The sequence below is a fragment of the Oncorhynchus keta genome, chromosome 8 (genome assembly GCF_023373465.1).
Source record: "Oncorhynchus keta strain PuntledgeMale-10-30-2019 chromosome 8, Oket_V2, whole genome shotgun sequence".
In the NCBI taxonomy this organism is placed as follows: Eukaryota; Metazoa; Chordata; class Actinopteri; order Salmoniformes; family Salmonidae; genus Oncorhynchus; species Oncorhynchus keta.
Window position 1 is genome coordinate 21,392,601 of NC_068428.1, and position 19,295 is coordinate 21,411,895.

The 19,295-nt window shown below is 41.8% G+C and overlaps 1 protein-coding gene across 1 annotated transcript in view; it reads left to right on the forward strand.

The window, feature by feature from the left end:
• The first annotated feature begins 269 nt into the window (after positions 1-269).
• LOC118386999 (elongation of very long chain fatty acids protein 4-like) overlaps positions 270-19,295 on the forward strand; it is a 106,203-nt gene continuing 87,177 nt past the window's right edge. Inside the window, exon 1 of the mRNA XM_052523830.1 lies at positions 270-486. The gene's annotated coding sequence lies outside the window, so the exon portion shown is untranslated. The remainder of the gene's footprint in view (positions 487-19,295) is intronic.

The window sequence follows — 19,295 nt, forward strand, 5'->3', positions numbered from 1 at the left end:
AGGCTATGTGGGGTGGCCAGTCCTCTTCTGGCTGTGCCGGATGGAGATTATAACAGAACATGGCCAAGATGTTCAAATGTTCATAAATTACCAGCATGGTCGAATAATAATAAGGCAGAACAGTTGAAACTAGAGCAGCAGCACAGTCAGGTGGATTGGGGACAGCAAGGAGTCATCATGTCAGGTAGTCCTGGGGCACGGTCCTAGGGCTCAGGTCAGGCAGAACCGTTGAAACTGGAGCAGCAGCATGGCCAGGTGGACTGGGGACAGCAAGGAGTCATCATGTCCGGTAGTCCTGGGGCATGGTCCTAGGGCTCAGGTCCTCCAAGAGAGAGAAAGAAAGAGAGAAGGAGAGAATTAGAGAACGCACACTTAGATTCACACAGGACACCGAATAGGACAGGAGAAGTACTCCAGATATAACAAACTGACCCTAGCCCCCCGACACATAAACTACTGCAGCATAAATACTGGAGGCTGAGACAGGTGGGGTCAGGAGACACTGTGGCCCCATCCGAGGACACCCCCGGACAGGGACAAACAGGAAGGATATAACCCCACCCACTTTGCCAAAGCACAGCCCCCACACCACTAGAGGGATATCTTCAACCACCAACTTCCTGAGACAAGGCTGAGTATAGCCCACAAAGGTCTCCGCCACGGCACAACCCAAGGGGGGGGCGCCAACCCAGACAGGATGACCACAACAGTGAATCAACCCACTCAGGTGACGTACCCCCTCCAGGGACGGCATGAGAGAGCCCCAGTAAGCCAGTGACTCAGCCCCCGTAATAGGGTTAGAGGCAGAGAATCCCAGTGGAAAGAGGGGAACCGGCCAGGCAGAGACAGCAAGGGCGGTTCGTTGCTCCAGAGCCTTTCCGTTCACCTTCCCACTCCTGGGCCAGACTACACTCAATCATATGACCCACTGAAGTGATGAGTCTTCAGTAAAGACTTAAAGGTTGAGACCGAGTTTGCGTCTCTGACATGGGTAGGCAGACCGTTCCATAAAAATGGAGCTCTATAGGAGAAAGCCCTGCCTCCAGCTGTTTGCTTAGAAATTCTAGTGACAATTAGGAGGCCTGCGTCTTGTGACCATAGCGTACGTGTAGGTATGTACGGCAGGACCAAATCAGAGAGATAGGTAGGAGCAAGCCCATGTAATTCTTTGTAGGTTAGCAGTAAAACCTTCAAATCAGCCCTTGCTTTGACAGGAAGCCAGTGTAGAGAGGCTAGCACTGGAGTAATATGATCAAATTTTATGGTTCTAGTCAGGATTCTGGCAGCCGTATTTAGCACTAACTGAAGTTTATTTAGTGCTTTATCCGGGTAGCCGGAAAGTAGAGCATTGCAGTAGTCTAACCTAGAAGTGACAAAAGCATGGATTAATTTTTCTGCATAATTTTTGGACAGAAAGTTTCTGATTTTTGCAATGTTACGTAGATGGAAAAAAGCTGTCCTTGAAATGGTCTTGATATGTTCTTCAAAAGAGAGATCAGGGTCCAGAGTAACGCCGAGGTCCTTCACAGTTTTATTTGAGACGACTGTACAACCATTAAGATTAATTGTCAGATTCAACAGAAGATCTCTTTGTTTCTTGGGACCTAGAACAAGCATCTCTGTTTTGTCCGAGTTTAATAGTAGAAAGTTTGCAGCCATCCACTTCCTTATGTCTGAAACACATGCTTCTAGCGAGGGCAATTTTGGGGCTTCACCATGTTTCATTGCAATGTACAGCTGTGTGTCATCCGCATAGCAGTGAAAGTTAACATTATGTTTTCGAATAACATCCCCAAGAGGTAAAATATATAGTGAAAACAATAGTGGTCCTAAAACGGAACCTTGAGGAACACCGAAACTTACAGTTGATTTGTCAGAGGACAAACCATTCACAGAGACAAACTGATATCTTTCCGACAGATAAGATCTAAACCAGGCCAGAACATGTCCGTGTAGACCAATTTGGGTTTCCAATCTCTCCAAAACAATCTGGTGATCGATGGTATCAAAAGCAGCACTAAGGTCTAGGAGCACGAGGACAGATGCAGAGCCTCAGTCCGATGCCATTAAAATGTAATTTACCACCTTCACAAGTGCCGTCTCAGTGCTATGATGGGGTCTAAAACCAGACTGAAGACAGACGGTAGTGCGTACGGCCCAGTACATCACTGGGGCCAAGATTCCTGCCATCCAGGACCTCTATACCAGGCGGTGTCGGAGGAAGGCCCTAAAAATTGTCAAAGACTCCAGCCACCCTAGTCATAGACTGTTCTCTCTGCTACCGCACGGCAAGCATTACCGGCGCGTCAAGTCTCAGTCCAAAAGGCTTCTTAAACAGCTTCTACCCCCAAGTCATAAGACTCCTGAACAGCTAATCCAAGGGCTACCCAGACCCCTCTTTTACGCTGCTGCTACTCTTTATTATCTATGCATAGTCACTTTAACTCTACCTGAATGTACATATTACTTCAATTACCTCGACTAACCGGTGTCCCCGCACATTTACTCTGTACCGGTACCCCATAGTATATAGCCTCGCTATTGCTATTTTACTGCTGCTGTTTAATTATTTGTTACTTTTATTTTCTATTTTTTACTTAACACTTTTTTATTCTTAAAACTTCTTAAAGCATTGTTGGTTAAAGGCTTGTAAGTAAGCATTTCACTGTAAGGTACCTGTTGTATTCGGCGCATGTGAGGAGAGGAAGCTAGTTATATTCATGAGTGCGCCAACGTATAGAAGTTTCGAAAGTTTAAAACGAGATAAAGTTCATGAAATTTCATAAATGTATTCCTATGTTGTTGTGTAACAAGCAAACTATTTGTAATGAGATAATATTGTGTAAAAATAGTTTCATACCGAGTGATGCAATGCTAGGTTGGCTATTTCAGCTAGGGTTAATGTTAGCTAGCTCGCTAAGCTAGCACCAAAGTTAGAACAGTATCTAGATCTTCCTCTTTTCCTTTTCAACTACAGTTTCAGATGAGCAGCACTCGGTGAGTCAGTGTTCACCATTAGTGAAAAAGTAGCGCTCTTAATGGAGGTGCTAACGCCAAAGAGGAGAAAAGTGAAGTGAATGAATGAATGGCTGCATGGATCAAAACCACAAATCAAACTACTATTATTTACATTGTTAAATACAGCAAATATTTGAGAACAATATATGTTCAGATAATTTTTTTCTTCGTCCTTATAATTAGTTTTGAAGCAACATAAATATTGTTGTACACACGTCACGTCACGTTAGCTAACTAGCCAACCAGCCAACGTTAGCTAGTTAAGCAACAATGAACAGTGCCAACAATGCCAAAGTCCTGAGAGCTAACCATCCATGTTCAATGTTAGCTAGCTAACATTAGGCTCTAACTAGAACAGCAAACGGCTCTGGGAAACTAATAATAACATCAGCTAGGGAGCCAGCCAGCCAGCTAAGGTTAGCTATCTAGCTAACAGCACACTTTAACTTGAAATGAAACCAAATTCTGTCAAAATTAGAAAATGTGTAATATCTGAAAATGTAGTTAGCTAGCGCTACCTGTGTACATCATTGTGCATAGTCGCCTCCCTGTCAGGAATGCCATGCCATGGTTGCCCTTAGTTTTGAAGATGTAATCCGGAGACAGGTGTTTTCTCCATCTCTTTAGCTATCATACTCTAATTCCACTGATTTCAAAACTTGATCCTCCAGAAAGTGGAGAGCAGCACTTATGCAGCTCCACTACACAATTAATTTAAAAAAAGACATGTTCGACAGGATTACCAACACAGACTGACGAGCTTCTATGTCAGACCAATCTGAACTCCTTTCTCGGCATGTCTAGCCCACACTCATAATCTCAGCCAATCACAGAAGTTTGCTACCTTTTTCTGTGGCTTAACCAACAAGGCTCGTAATTGAACAATTTTATTTGTATTTACAGATGGCATACAAGTTTGTTATTAAGGTACGTGAAAGTTCACATGTTCAAGAAGGCATTTCAGCCAAAAGAAAAAGCATTTTGATTAGAAAAAAAGTGTTTTATGTTCAAACGGCCCCTGTGAAGTCGTGACTTGCGACATACACCTAGTTTCCTGAATTGGGTCACAAATCTCCAGGGCCCCCGGACCCCCCCAGAAGGATGTTGATCTCAGGACACATTGACCTCCCCACCCCCACCCAATATGCAACTCAAACTAACACCCTTGGACACACACACACAATTATTTCCACTGCTCTACAAGTGTGTGTCCCTGGGTGTTGCGATGGAATTTATCACAGGTTTTACTATAACAGTACCTCTGGTTTCTCATGAAGCCAGTGCTCTGTGTGTTTCTCTGTATTTCCACTGTTAAAATTCTCTATGATGGGCAAGATGGAAGGGTCTTCCTTGTTGCAAAATAACATCTGCTGGGTGACTTATACACAAAAACACACAGGATGAAGAAGAACTCAAATGAAAAGAAGAAGAGATTAATGTGCAATGTCCCAATCCCCCTATTGCTCGCTAGAGAGACTAATATAGACTACAGGATATGGGCCTCATCCTCCATATTATTACCCTGTCCATAACTTAGGGATATCAGAACATGAAAAAACTCACTCAAAAGTCATTCAGATGCACCCACAAATCCATGCAACTGATAATGTCAGTGAGAAGCCTAATAAAGCATCTCATATACTACCTAAGACAGAAGTAAAATTGATTTGAGACATTCATAGAATTAAGATGCTCAAAGGACGACTAGACTTCCTGACTTGACCTCGTTTTACATTTGGTTAAATAAGAGTTGTTTTGGGGATGTGGTTTGATGTGGGTACCTCTTGTGTGTGTTGGGAATAGTTAGCCAAGTTATTTTGCCAATTAGTTCTCAGCCGGTTCGTGTGTTACCGTGGCAAAATTGGTTTGACTTTGGATAGCTAATCTCTGGGGCTAGATTACACATTGAAAACAATATTTTCATGTTGCACACCTTTTAGTTTCTCATTGATTGCTTTCAACATTTGTATATGAATTTCTCAAATGTATAGTTGGTTTTAGGTTTTGAAGTCATTGAAATTTGGAGCTATTGTAATTTGAATATATTGTTCCACGTACATTGTGTAATTTACTGATGGTCTCGAGCAGGCCCCATAGGGATATGATTGGGTCGTATGTAGCTGCACTCCGAATTGATGATGACTTGTGTGCTGCCGTCTGTGAGCATGTGGGCAGGATTGTAATAAACCTAAACTTCATTTACGTTGTGATGCAGTCATGACCACAAGTCTCACAAAACTCAGTTTTGGATGAGATTGACTTTTTGACCAAAATTATCCTATTTACACTTTGTAGTCAATTTTGACAGTAGAATAAATTACACATATTGTTGCCACATAGGCTATTTTCTTATTGAGTCGTTGGTTTTTAGGGGCAGTTGTTCTAATATTCTACACACATTTTTACAGGCCCAAATTTTAACATGAGATCCATCTTCGTGATTCATGTTGTGTGATATACATGTAACTTTAATTAAACACAGATTTCAACTTAAAGACAGACACAAATAAACACAGATTTCAAGGAATCAGTAACATATTCCCTGATATCTCTGGAGATCTCATTCACGTCCAACTTGTTGGGAGGGAAAGAGGTTATGTTTAATTGCCTGCCCCAGTCCATGTCAACCATAAAAACAACACACTTAAAAATATATAGTTTTCTTTGGACCTTTCCCCCGTGTCTGGCACACCCAGGGAGCTTGTGAAAAGCTGTGATGGATTTGACCCAGATGGAGGCAGAGAGAGCCTGAGAAAAGTCAAAGAACACACCAGTGAGTGTTTCTCAACAACAGTTGGACAAAATAAGGTGAACAGTATGTGACGAGGTTCGGAATGTGAAACTCTTTGGATCTGGGTTGAGTCATTTTGCATTTGATTTAACTAGGCATGTCCGTTGAGAACAAATTCTTCTCAAATTCTCAAATTTTCAATGACGGACCACCCCGGCCAAACCCTAACCCGGACAACACTGGGCCAATTGTACGCCGCCCTATGGGACTCCCAATCACGACAGGTTGTGATACAGCCTGAAATCAAACCAGGGTCTGTAGTGACGCCCCTGGCACTGAGATGCAGTGTCTTAGACCGCTGTGCCACTCGTGAGGGAGCTACTACAGTTCAGATGGCTCAGTTGGCTGGAGCATGGGCCACGTGCTGAATAGGTTAAACACTGACTGCACAAAACATTAAGAATACCTCTTTCCTTGACATAGACTACCCAGGTAATTCCAGGGGAAACCTATGATCCCTTATTCATGTCACCTGTTAAATCCATTTCAATCAGTGTCGATGAAGTAGTGGAGAAAGGTTAAATTAAGATTTTTAAGCCTTGAGACAATTGAGACATAAATTGTGTGTGTGTGCCATTCAGAGGGTGAATTGGCAAGACAAAATATTTAAGTGCCTTTGAACAGGGTATGGTAGTAGGTGCAAGGTGCACGGGTTTGAGTGTGTCAAGAACTGCAACTCTGCTGAGTTTTTCATGCTCAACAGTTTCCGGTGTGTATCAAGAATGGTCCACCAGCCAAAGGACATCCAGCCAACTTGACACAACTGTGGGAAGCATTGGAGTCAACATTGGCCAGCATCCCTGTTGAAGGCTGACAACAATTAGAGTCCATGCACTGACGAATTGAGGCTCTTCTGAGGGCAAAAGGGGGTGCAATTCAATTATTAGGAAGGTCAAATCAAATGTTTTTAGTCACATGTGCCGAATACAACAGAACCTTACGGTGAAATGCTTACTTATGAGCCCCTAACCAACAATGCAGTTTTAAAAAATATGAATAAGAATACGAAATTAAAGTAATGCAATGCAAATAGTCTGGGTAGCCATTTGATTAGGGGTTGGGAGCGCGTAAAACACCTGCCTTCTTCTCCTGCGCCATTTAGACCACACTTGTTCCTAATGTTTTGTACACTCAGTGTACATTCACGGTTGGTTACTATGGATAAAAGCATCATCAAAGTGACGATACGGCATCATTTTAACACAACATTTAGATGATTTTATATGATAAATACAGACAGTGCTTGAGGGTTGTTGTCAATAGGTCATTTTCAAGAGTGCACACAATTTTGTGTTGGTGTGTGTGTATCCACACATATATACAGTCTGTGTTAATTGTATTGTAGAACAACTTTATTGACCTGAAATGTGTATTGAAATCAAGTAAAACTAAGTATATGTTGTTCACTATAGCGCATAAAAATAACTTTGATGATTTAAACATACAGTATATACTTTGGATGGTGTCCATATTGACTGTGCCCCTGCTTAAAAATATCTGGGCATCTGGATAGATAAAAAGTTGTCTTTCAAAAAACATTTTGATCAATTAGTTAAGAAGCTGAGAATAGAAATGGACTTTTGTTATAGAAATAGATCATGCCTCTTACTAAATAGTAGAAAGTAGATTATTCAGTCGACATTCCTATCGGTCCTAGACCGCGGTGACATCTTCTATATGAACGCAGCTGAGTCTTCATTAAAGCCGTTAGATGCCGTTTGTCATAGTGCACTGCTCTTTATTACAGGAAACAGTATTTGTACTCACCACTGCATCCTCTACTAGAAAGTGGGTTGGCCCTCTTTGATGTCACGTACGTTCACATCTTGCTATGTTTTCATGTCAAGTATAAAGCAAAAAAAGTCAACCAAGAGCCACATTTCTATGAGCGAGAAAACAAGAAAATAGACCAATCTTACTTGGTGTCATATTAGTATTTCACATAAAAACATGAAGGGACAAGCCAAGTCTATGGAATCTTGGCTTGGTGCTTGGCTTCTCATTGCCCCAAACACACACACACAGCCAAAATCAACCAAAACAACTAATCGACAGCGCTATGCAAAGAGATGGTTTATACTAATGACACAAGGATAAGTCTTATCGGATATTGGATAAGTCTTATCCGACTTGTCTAGGAGAATGTTAATCTTCCAGAATGCTCTTTTCCGATATGGTGTCTTATATGTGATTATCCATACCTTCAGACCAGAGTCCTGTCGTCCCTGATCTATTGGACACATTCTGTTGTTGACAAACAGCCAACACATGGGTGCTGTTGATCTGTCCTGGCTGACATCTGACCTCGTACACCCTTCTATAACATGCTGACTACACCGTACGCTTTGCGTGCACGAGCGTTGTGTAATAAATATGCACATACAGTGCCTTGCGAAAGTTTTCGGCCCCCTTGAACTTTGCGACCTTTTGCCACATTTCAGGCTTCAAACATAAAGATATAAAACTGTATTTTTTTGTGAAGAATCAACAACACGTGGGACACAATCATGAAGTGGAACGACATTTATTGGATATTTCAAACTTTTTTAACAAATCAAAAACTGAAAAATTGGGCGTGCAAAATTATTCAGCCCCCTTAAGTTAATACTTTGTAGTGCCACCTTTTGCTGCGATTCCAGCTGTAAGTCGCTTGGGGTATGTCTCTATCAGTTTTGCACATTGAGAGACGGAATTTTTTTCCCGTTCCTCCTTGCAAAACAGCTCGAGCTCAGTGAGGTTGGATGGAGAGCATTTCTGAACAGCAGTTTTCAGTTATTTCCACAGATTCTCGATTGGATTCAGGTCTGGACTTTGACTTGGCCATTCTAACACCTGGATATGTTTATTTTTGAACCATTCCATTGTAGATTTTGCTTTATGTTTTGGATCATTGTCTTGTTGGAAGACAAATCTCCGTCCCAGTCTCAGGTCTTTTGCAGACTCCATCAGGTTTTCTTCCAGAATGGTCCTGTATTTGGCTCCATCCATCTTCCCATCAATTTTAACCATCTTCCCTGTCCCTGCTGAAGAAAAGCAGGCCCAAACCCTGATGCTGCCACCACCATGTTTGACAGTGGGGATGGTGTGTTCAGGGTGATGAGCTGTGTTGCTTTTACGCCAAACATAACATTTTGCATTGTTGACAAAAGTTCAATTTTTGATTTCATCTGACCAGAGCACCTTCTTCCACATGTTTGGTGTGTCTCCCAGGTGGCTTGTGGCAATCTTTAAACGACACTTTTTATGGATATCTTTAAGAAATGGCTTTCTTCTTGCCACTCTTCCATAAAGGCCAGATTTGTGCAATATACGACTGATTGTTGTCCTATGGACAGTCTCCCACCTCAGCTGTAGAGCTCTGCAGTTCATCCAGAGTGATCATGGGCCTCTTGGCTGCATCTCTGATCAGTCTTCTCCTTGTATGAGCTGAAAGTTTAGAGGGATGGCCAGGTCTTGGTAGATTTGCAGTGGTCTGATTCCATTTCAATATTAGCGCTTGCACAGTGCTCCTTGGGATGTTTAAAGCTTGGGAAATGTTTTTGTATCCAAATCCGTCTTTAAACTTCTTCACAACAGTATCTCGGACCTGCCTGGTGTGTTCCTTGTTCTTCATGATGCTCTCTGCGCTTTTAACGGACCTCTGAGACTATCACAGTGCAGGTACATTTATATGGAGACTTGATTACACACAGGTGGATTGTATTTATCATCATTAGTCATTTAGGTCAACATTGGATCATTCAGAGATCCTCACTGAACTTCTGGAGAGAGTTTGCTGCACTGAAAGTAAAGGGGCTAAATAATTTTGCACGCCCAATTTTTCAGTTTTTGATTTGTTAAAAAAGTTTGAAATATCCAATAAATGTCGTTCCACTTCATGATTGTGTCCCACTTGTTGTTGATTCTTCACAAAAAAAATACAGTTTTATATCTTTATGTTTGAAGCCTGAAATGTGGCAAAAGGTCGCAATGTTCAACGGGGCCGAATACTTTCGCAAGGCACTGTACATGTTATTCAATCATTTCATCCAAACTGCTTGCGCTCTTCAACGAGCGTCTGCATAGCCAGGCACTTCAATAGAACATGGTTCTATTTTAGACGGGTGAAACGCAGCAAGTCCCGCCTTTCCCATCTACTCATTGATTTTTATGAGCATACTATCCCACGTGGGTAATTAAAAGGTGAACGAGGTACACACTCTAGTTCAGTTGGTGGTGGGGATGCACCTTAAAGTTGGTTGCCAACCACCATAAAGAAAACCACAGAAGAAGAAAAAAGAATGCACTATGAGAGATTAAATTGAGAAAAATAACTAAAAACGAGCTAGGTGTTCCCTTTTATCTGTGGATTAATTGTCGGAATAGAGAACACACGATTTTGTATGACTCAAAATGTGTCAAACTTCTGCAATGATAAAATAACCATTTGCATTTCAGGTAAGATAATAACCCATGTTTATCTCCAGGACAAATTTGATAGCAAGAGAAAGCTAGCAAAATAGCCATGAATGTTTTGTGTGTGTTTCAACCCATACCTCAAATTAATATAGTTGTTTCACAGTTGATTTTGGAATTTTAACCTGCGTGTCATACATGCGTCTTTTGGGAATAGACTAAATCAACATGAGCACACGGACTCATGTGCAGAGCCGGTTTGGTCAAGGTGTAAAACCAACTGCTGTTGGAGGGAAGCTAGAACCGACTGGATGGAACTATTCAAACTCTGATCCAGGCTGAAGATATCAGAAGCAGCTCCATCATAATGGCTGGAGGACTGTCAGTCTCTTTCTCGCTCTCCGTCTCTAACTTCTGCTACCATGTAAAATGTCAGTGGGAGAACAGCATCCAGCAGACACTATCATTAATCTTTGTAAGATCTGCCAAAGGCACAGTTTGTTAATCCTACACTTCCTATGACATGAATCAACTACTCCCTTAATTTACTGTAAGATTCTGGGCTCTGGCCACCCAATGGAACATCACTGTTTTAGCTTAAATTCCCCTCCTTCCAAAGTTCTCTTCTCTGTTATTGTCTTGAAACCGGTGAATGTTTTATTGTGCTCTATCTGTGTGAGATAGTTTCATTGTAGCTAACACTAGACAGATTGTGCTACACTGTAGTAAATCACTAATCACGTTTCTTTTCCACTGTGGGCCCTGTCTTGGCTGTGTGTGTGTTTGGGGGTGTGGGTAGATGAGGCACACTCAACTCAGTTCTCTTATATCGAGGCGGAGTTGAACATTGAAAACTGGTCGCGCGATTTGCTAGCAACAGTCACCATCAGTCGATACTTGTAAAAGTGTAAATTCTGAAAACACTTACCTGTACCTGTGTTTCCGATACAACTCTGGTCCTTCCACGAGGTGCTGAAATTCATACTTTTAATACAAACTTTTATTGAATACAATGTCCAACTTTTTCCTGATTTGCGTTCCTCAACTGGAGGCATAGCAGCCTTGACGTTCTACGTAAAATAAGATTCAATTGGTACAAGCCCATTCACGCTGAGTGGGTTGAGCAACACAAATGAGGAAAAAGTCTGGTTGTAATCAATAAACGTTTTTATTAAAAGTATGAATTTCAGCACCTCGTGGAAGGACCTCAGTTGTACAGGACAAACACAGATACAGGTAAGTGTTTTCAGAATTGACACTTTTACAAGTATCGCCTGATGGTGACTGTTGCTAGCAAATCGCGCGACCAGTTTTCAATGCTCAACTCCGCCTTGATATAAGAGAACTGAGTTGAGAATTCCTCGACTAGGTTACGGGGGTGTTTGGTCCTGAAGTTGAAGAGGAAATTGATTATCTTATGAGCCCAGAAGGAGGGGATCTAAGGAAGGATTGGGACAGCTTCACACTCAAAAATAACATTGTGACACCCCATAAAGCCACAGTCTCTCTCTGACACACACACACTCACACAAGGAAGCATATACTGTATGCACAGGAATGGACACACACACACACACACACTCACAGAGAGTGAGGGAAAATGGTATTGGAGTTTCTCAGCTTGTAGAAAAAATAAGTATATTTTTTCCTCACAGATTATAAATAAACTCAAAGTATATTGCGTGTGTGAACACGGACTCTAACCTTTAGAGCCCTGTGAAGAGGGCACGACAAAACCTATTCCCCCTCAGGAGACTGAAAAGGAGACTGAAAAGATTTGGCATGGGTCCTCAGATCCTCAAAAGGTTCTACAGCTGCACCATCGACAGCATCCTGACTGGTTGCATCTCTGCCTGGTATGGCAACTGCTTGGCCTCCGACCGCAAGGCACTACAGAGGGTAGTGCATACGGCCCAGTACATCACTGGGGCCAAGCTTCCTGCCATCCAGGACCTCTATACAGGGCGGTGTCAGAGGAAGGCCCCAAAAAATTATCAAAGACTCCAGCCACCCTAGTCATAGACTGTTCTCTCTGCTACCGCACGGCAAGCGGTACCGGAGCATGAAGTCTAGGTCCAAGAGGCTTCTAAACAGCTTCTACCCCCAAGCCATAAGACTACTGAACATCTAATCAAATGGCGAACCAGACTATTTACATTGCCCAGCCCTTTTTATGCTGCTACTACTGTGTTATAGTCTATGCATAAGTCACTTCAATAACTCTACCTACGTGTATATATTACCTCAATTGCTACTTTTATTTGTTATTTTTCTTTTAGTCTTTTTCTTAAAACTGCATTGTTGGTTAAGGGCTTGTAAGTAATCATTTCGCTGTAATACCTGTTGTATTCGGCGCATGTGAAAAACAACGTTTGTGTTTCTAATAAATCATCTGTGAACTGTACGATCTGCCTCCCGTGTCGGCATCTGGGTCATATCCTGAATCGTGACATGAGGCAAACTATTAGAATTTGAGCAACTAGGAAATGGCAGAGCGATTTCTGCATATTGCACATTTAAAGGAAATGTGTACCGAGTTTCTATAGAACATTACAGGATTGTGTTTACAGTAAGTTAGATCAACTCTAAATAAAGTATGAAATACATCCCTGTACTCCTCCTTAGCCTTGTTGCTGTGTCTGTGTGATATTGGTGATGGATAATATACAGTAAGCCCTCTCTCCATGCTGCAACATTATCTCCGAGGTCCTGGTAATGTTATTCTGCATGTAAGAGCAGTGGAGGTATTCTATTGAGATTCTCAGAAAAATGCTTTGAGAAGATCATCATTTGAGCCAGAAGCCTTTTTAAACCTTGAATACATTACAAGTTATACCTATCCTGCATGTCAGGAATGTTCTCCTCCTGCAACAGGGTGATCAAATTAAGATACTGGAGATGTTTCGAGGAGATGGCCTTTCTCTCCAGACAGAAATATTTTGGTCTTTGCATTCTGACCCTCTTAGTAGATAAAGGACAAAGCTATGCCTTCTCTCTCATACTTGTCACAGAGATGTGGCATGTTTATGTAGGTGTACTGACTGAATTTGCACTATATCCCTCTCAGTGAATGATAAGTGAAAATATGTAGTCTCGCTTTTGCACGGCAGTTGACAATGCAATTCTACCCATGTCCAAAATAACTTGTGTGTGTGTGTGTGTGTGTGTGTGTGTGTGTGGTGTGTGTGTGTGTGTGTGTGTGTGTGTGTGTGTGTGTGTGTACCAGCCTGTGCCTGTGTTTCTGCCGTGTTGTTATTGAGCAGATATGAAAATCAGAAAGAGACTGGTTGCTGTACATGACAATTTACAGCCAAAAACAACAACAGAGAAAGACAAACTGCACGTTAAAGCATTTCTTCACTGTCGTTATAACATAGTAAATCAAGGGGGTATTGCGACCGCGCCGGTCAGGCTTCTCCAGCAGACCATCCCCCTCTAACCGGCCACATAAACATGTTGTTCTAAAGCAAACATGAGGAAGAACAGGAGGATACGTTTTCCATTGAAACTCTGGCTCGGTTAAAACGTGGTTATGGCAAACCATGGCAGTTTGGTTGGGGCCAAATGAAAAGAGGTTTTTTTTATGCGTTCCACACATGGCGCTTATGCCCAGGAGAAAGTATGTGCTTATTAGAATAATCAGATGTTCCTTCTGATCAATGGTTTGGTTCAGGCACGGCGAGGACATTATATGTTTGTGTGGTTCATAGCTGGTGGAGAAGAGGAATTTGTTCTGATGTGTAACTAACCGGGTTGATCAACAGTTTGTTGTTTGTTTGCACATTTTTGTAAACATAAAAAGGCTATGAAAAAAAGAAAATGTGCAGGAGTGGCATTCTCCTTTCATCTCCTTTCAACTCAAGTTCACTTTTCTGAGTCCAGTTTGATGCACAGGACTGACACGACATACATCCAGAGGGGTTGAGTGGGAAAGCCTAGGACTGAGCCACAGGTCTCTATCACTGTAATGACAGATTTACTGCCTTGTCTGTGGACTCATGATTGACTCTGCCTAGAGGTCAGGGGGTAGGAGTCAGGCACAGGAGGTTGATGCCACCTTAATTGGGGAGGATGGGCTCGTGGTAATGGCTGGAGTGGAATGATTTCAAATACATTAAACACATTTGATGCCATTCCATTCGCTCCATTCTCACCTCAGCAGCCGCTTGTGGAATCAAGGGTGAGTTGAGAATAAGGTTCAGGGGAGGATGCAAAGGAAACGAGAGAGAGGGAGAGAGAGAGAGGAAGTAACAGGAATTAGCTTTAAAAGGGTGGAACAAACTAAAACTTGTGCTTTTTTCAATGCTGAATTGAATGTCGTCTCGCACCAAGGCTAAGTTGACAAACAGGGTTCTTCTCCCATAATGTCTGTGCTTACGTGTACTGTATGTTACCTTCAAACCCCTCCCAGAACCTTCCAAAAGCCTGTTGACAGTTAATCTAAGGTCAGATGCCTGATGTCACGCCAACTCCGTCACCAAGGCAACACAACCTGCACGTGAACAACAGATTGGAGTCTAGTTCATGTGTAATGTCTCAATTATAGGATTTAAAATGACTGTAACAGGCTTCGTAACATTATCTTAAAAGGGATTACATTACATTTTTTTCCTACTTACATGTGTCTACACAACCTTCTCCACATTTTCAAAGTGAAAGAAAATATGCAATAAAAAAATTAAATCCCTTTTTAGGCAGCAAAATGTGAAAACTGTGCAAGGGGTGTGTGTAGACTTTGACTAGACACTGTATGTCAAGTTGGATTTAAGACCGAAGAACTACATAAATTGAAAACAGAAACAACCACAGGGTACTGTGGCAACTCAATTAGAAGTGGTGGTCATGTCTTGCATGAGAAGCAGAAAACTTGACATCTGAAACTTATTTCCTAGTTTGAGTTTAAAGGAACTCTTCAGTCGTAAACAACCTCACACACACACACACACACACACACAGGTAACTGGCAAAATAAAGGAAACACTGACATAAAGTGTCTTAATATGGTGTTGGGTCACCACCAGCTGCCAAAACAGTTTCAATGCACCTTGGCATAGATTAAACAAGTGTCTCTATTGAATGGATGAAACACCATTCTTCCATGAGAAATTCCATAATTTGGTGTTTTGTTGATTGTGGTGGAAAACGCTATCTCAGATGCCGCTCCATAATCTCCCATAAGTGTTCAATTGGGTTGAGATGTGGTGACTGAGAGACATACACACACATAAACACACACACTTACCCCCTGTGCTCACTGAGATCTCTTCATCTAGCCATGGTAGCCAAAATAATGGACAACTGGGCATTTTTATGACCCTGAGCATGTCGGGATGTGATTTGCATACATTAACTCAGAAAACAACACCTGTGTGGAAGCACCTGCTGTCAACTTTGCATCCCTCATTCACTGAAGCATTTCCTTGATTTGAGCAGTTACCTGTATATTCAATAACTGAGAGCCACTAATGTTGCTTTTGAAACTAAGCGGAAAGTGTGAATTTAGCACATACGACTGGGAAACATCCACTTGAACAGCCCTCCAACTAATGGCTAGTGGGCAACTCTTCTATCATCCTGAGCTCGCACTTCTCCCACATGCTGACCTCTGACATGACCTACTAAGGAAATGACCTCGAGAACAGCATTTTTGGCAGGTAAATGCAACAACCTATCCAATCGATTAATAGGGTTTTTGAGTATAGTAATTTCTTCACAAGCATGATAGCTGTACCTTTAGTTTATGGTTTACATAGGTTTTTGGCCATTAGCCAATCAGCCTTTCTCAGCAAGATCAGAGCATGTGAATGCATCCAATGGATATGTACGAATTCACTACTGGTATTTACAATTTGTAAGTCGCTCTGGATAAGAGCGTCTGCTAAATGACTTAAATGTAAATGATTTACGACTTCACTACTGGTAAATTCCCACCTCCCACGTGGTTATGAATACAGCATTAGATAACACAAAAATGGCCTTTTGAATCCAATCTAACGAGATGGGGAGAAAGAAAGAAATAGTCCTCCTATCATACCATACCCATAATGGTGGTGTGTAAGTGTGGTAATCCATGGGTTCAATAAATCCAGGCTATAGAGATGGATCCCACCATACAACCTGCTGGAAGGAGATGTGATTTGTGAGAGGGATAAAGGAATAGACAAATGAAAACAGTATAGTGTAGAACATACAGTGATGGATGAGTATACAGTAGATAGAGAGCGAGAGAAAGAGGAAGCTGTGAAACGACAATGACTCTGGAGAGAGAATGAAGCAAGCTTCAGCTCATTTTCACATTGTATAATTGAGTGAGACACATACTGCTTTTGAATCTCTCACATTACTCACTCCCAGTCCCTAAATCACAAGCGGACAATTTCCTGACAGACACAGTTATGGCTTGTTAATTGTTTGTTTGTGGGTTCTGTTTTATATTGATTTGGTCATCGAGGATGAAGAGAGGGAGGAGACAGAGGGAAAGTGAAAACCGAGAAGGAGCTTTATGATCCCTTTTGTGGTGTGTGTGTGTGTGTGTCAGTGGAGGCTGCTGAGGGGAGGACGGCTGGAACAGAGCCTATGGATTGGCACCAAACAAATAGAAACCACGTGTTTGATGTCATTGTATTCATTCTGTTCCTGTTTCCTCCCCAAATAAGGTGCCACCAATCTCCTGTGGTGTATGTGTGTGTGTGGTGTGTGGTTATGTGTGTGCCCATAGACTTATCTAAGCCATCTGAGTACAGCTGGGGAGCAGACGTCTGGCTCTGTGAAAATGGGACAAGGCAATAGGAGAGAGAGAGAGAAAGAGAGGGAGGAAAGGTTGGGATTAGGGCAAGGACAAAGGTAGTTTGAGGTGAGACTTGGGTCTAGGGTGCGATTAGGGATAGACTATGCGTATTATTTGACAATAAAATGTTGGTTGAAGGTGTGGGAAACTATTGAGTTAAGAATGGGGGGAGTTGAGGGGTGATATTTTGGCGGAGTTGAGGGGTGATATTTGGGCGGAGTTGAGGGATGATATTTGGGCAGAGTTTAGGGGTGATATTTGGAGCGATGAATAGAAATATGACGAAAGACAGAAGCACCATAGAGATGGCACACCAAATGCCAAAGTGGAAAAATGGCATCACCTCGTGTCTAAATTGTCTACAGTGCTGGAGGACTTGATTTTGGTTGTGCGCAGCTTAGCAGTGAAACCCAAAGCATAAATTACTGTATTCTACCATAGCCTCACTGAACTTCATAAGACCCTAAGAATTTCCATCTCTATAAGCCACTACAGCTGACGGACTACAAACAAGCAGTCTGCCTCCAGAGAGATGGACAGCCGTTATCTGTATGGACCCAGCTGGGATGGACCTGGACCTGAGAATGTAGCCCCTGCCTAGACACTGATCGAAGGTCCATTTTGCATTTCTCTCTCTACCCAGCTAGCACATAACGTTCTGAGAACCATATGTTTCTTAGAGCTTGGTGAAAGCGTGATCGTCCTATGGTTATTTTGCATACAGCCTTCCCACAACTTTCTTGGAAAGGTGCAGGATGGCCAGCTAGCACGTAACGTTCTGAGAACCATGTGTTTTGTAGGTGGGAATCTCAGTAGCATAACTTGTGCTAGCTGGGTAATCTTTCAGGTTATGGTATGGGAAGAGTAAGCTCAAATCAAATCAAATTGTATTAGTCACATGCGCAGAATACAACAGATGTAGACCTTAGTGAAATGCTTACTTCCGAGCCCCTAATCAACAATGCAGTTTAAAAAGAAATACAAATAAGAATAAGAATTTCCTACAGGTTTCCTCATGGTTCTATTTAAAGTCATGTTCTCAGAATGTTCAAAGAATGTTAAGAAACAACTTTCTTCTGTGGGAATTTCAGTACGTCAAATTCATGTTTTCTACAGGTTTCTTCATGGTTCCATTTAAAGTCACGTTCCCACAACTTCCGAATGTGCTAGCTGGGTAATCTTTCAGGTTACGGTATGGGAAGAGTAAACTCAAATCAAATCAAATTGTATTAGTCACATGCGCCGAATACAACAGCTGTAGACCTTACAGTGAAATGCTTACTTACAAGCCCTTAACCAAAAGTGCAGTTTAACCCTCCTGTTGTGTTCCGGTCCAATTCGGCCGATTTACAAGTTCTCTCTGAAAAATTTAGTTAATTTTGATTGTCATAAGGTTTCATGACTTTGTCCACACAGGGCATCTGAACACACAAAACACATTTTGATGGTCTTCATTACATTTTGGGTGTTTTATTTAACTTTTGTACACCTGTGGTGTTCCAGATCAAAAATGACCAGTCATTAGACATGAATTGGTGAGACTACAATTAGTGTATAAAATTGAGTTCAGGCACATGCCCATTCCTCAGATGGACACCCTTCCTCTCCCAGACCCACACATGCATGTGTGTTTGAGCACACACACACACCTCACTCCCCTTCTTTGCTTCCATGTCAACCCCCACGGGAACCTTTCCCCAATAGAATCTTTCCCCCACGGGAACAACACCTGTTGGCAGTCTCACAAACAATCGCAACATTGTTTCAATAATATACAGAACTTCTTGCAGCTCTGGTATATAAAGCTTTTTTGAGGCCTTGCTCACAATTCTTTCTGTGGCAGCACAATGACCAAACAATATACTGTATGTGAGGCTCTTGATCATATCTTTGATCATGACACTGGTGAGGAGGAGAGAGTCCTTGTTAAACTTAGACTCAAAATAGTCTGTGATAAATAGCACAATATGTTTCATCTGAGTATTTGTTATAGTCAAAATAATCCATACATTATGCTTTTTTTTAAACTCAAAAACGAGTTGTATGAGCTCAGGTCAATAGAAGTTCAAAACTTGTCATGTGCGCAATAACTTAAATTGATAAAATAATCTAACATTAGGTGATTATATATGGATTATTATGGATTTATAATGGATCTATAATGAAACGAACACAACAGGAGGGTTAAAAAAACACGAATAAGAATAAGATATAAAAGTAACAAGTTTTTAAAGAGCAGCAGTAAAATAACAATAGCGAGACTGTCACGGCCATCAAAAGAAGTGGACCAAAGTGCAGCGTGGT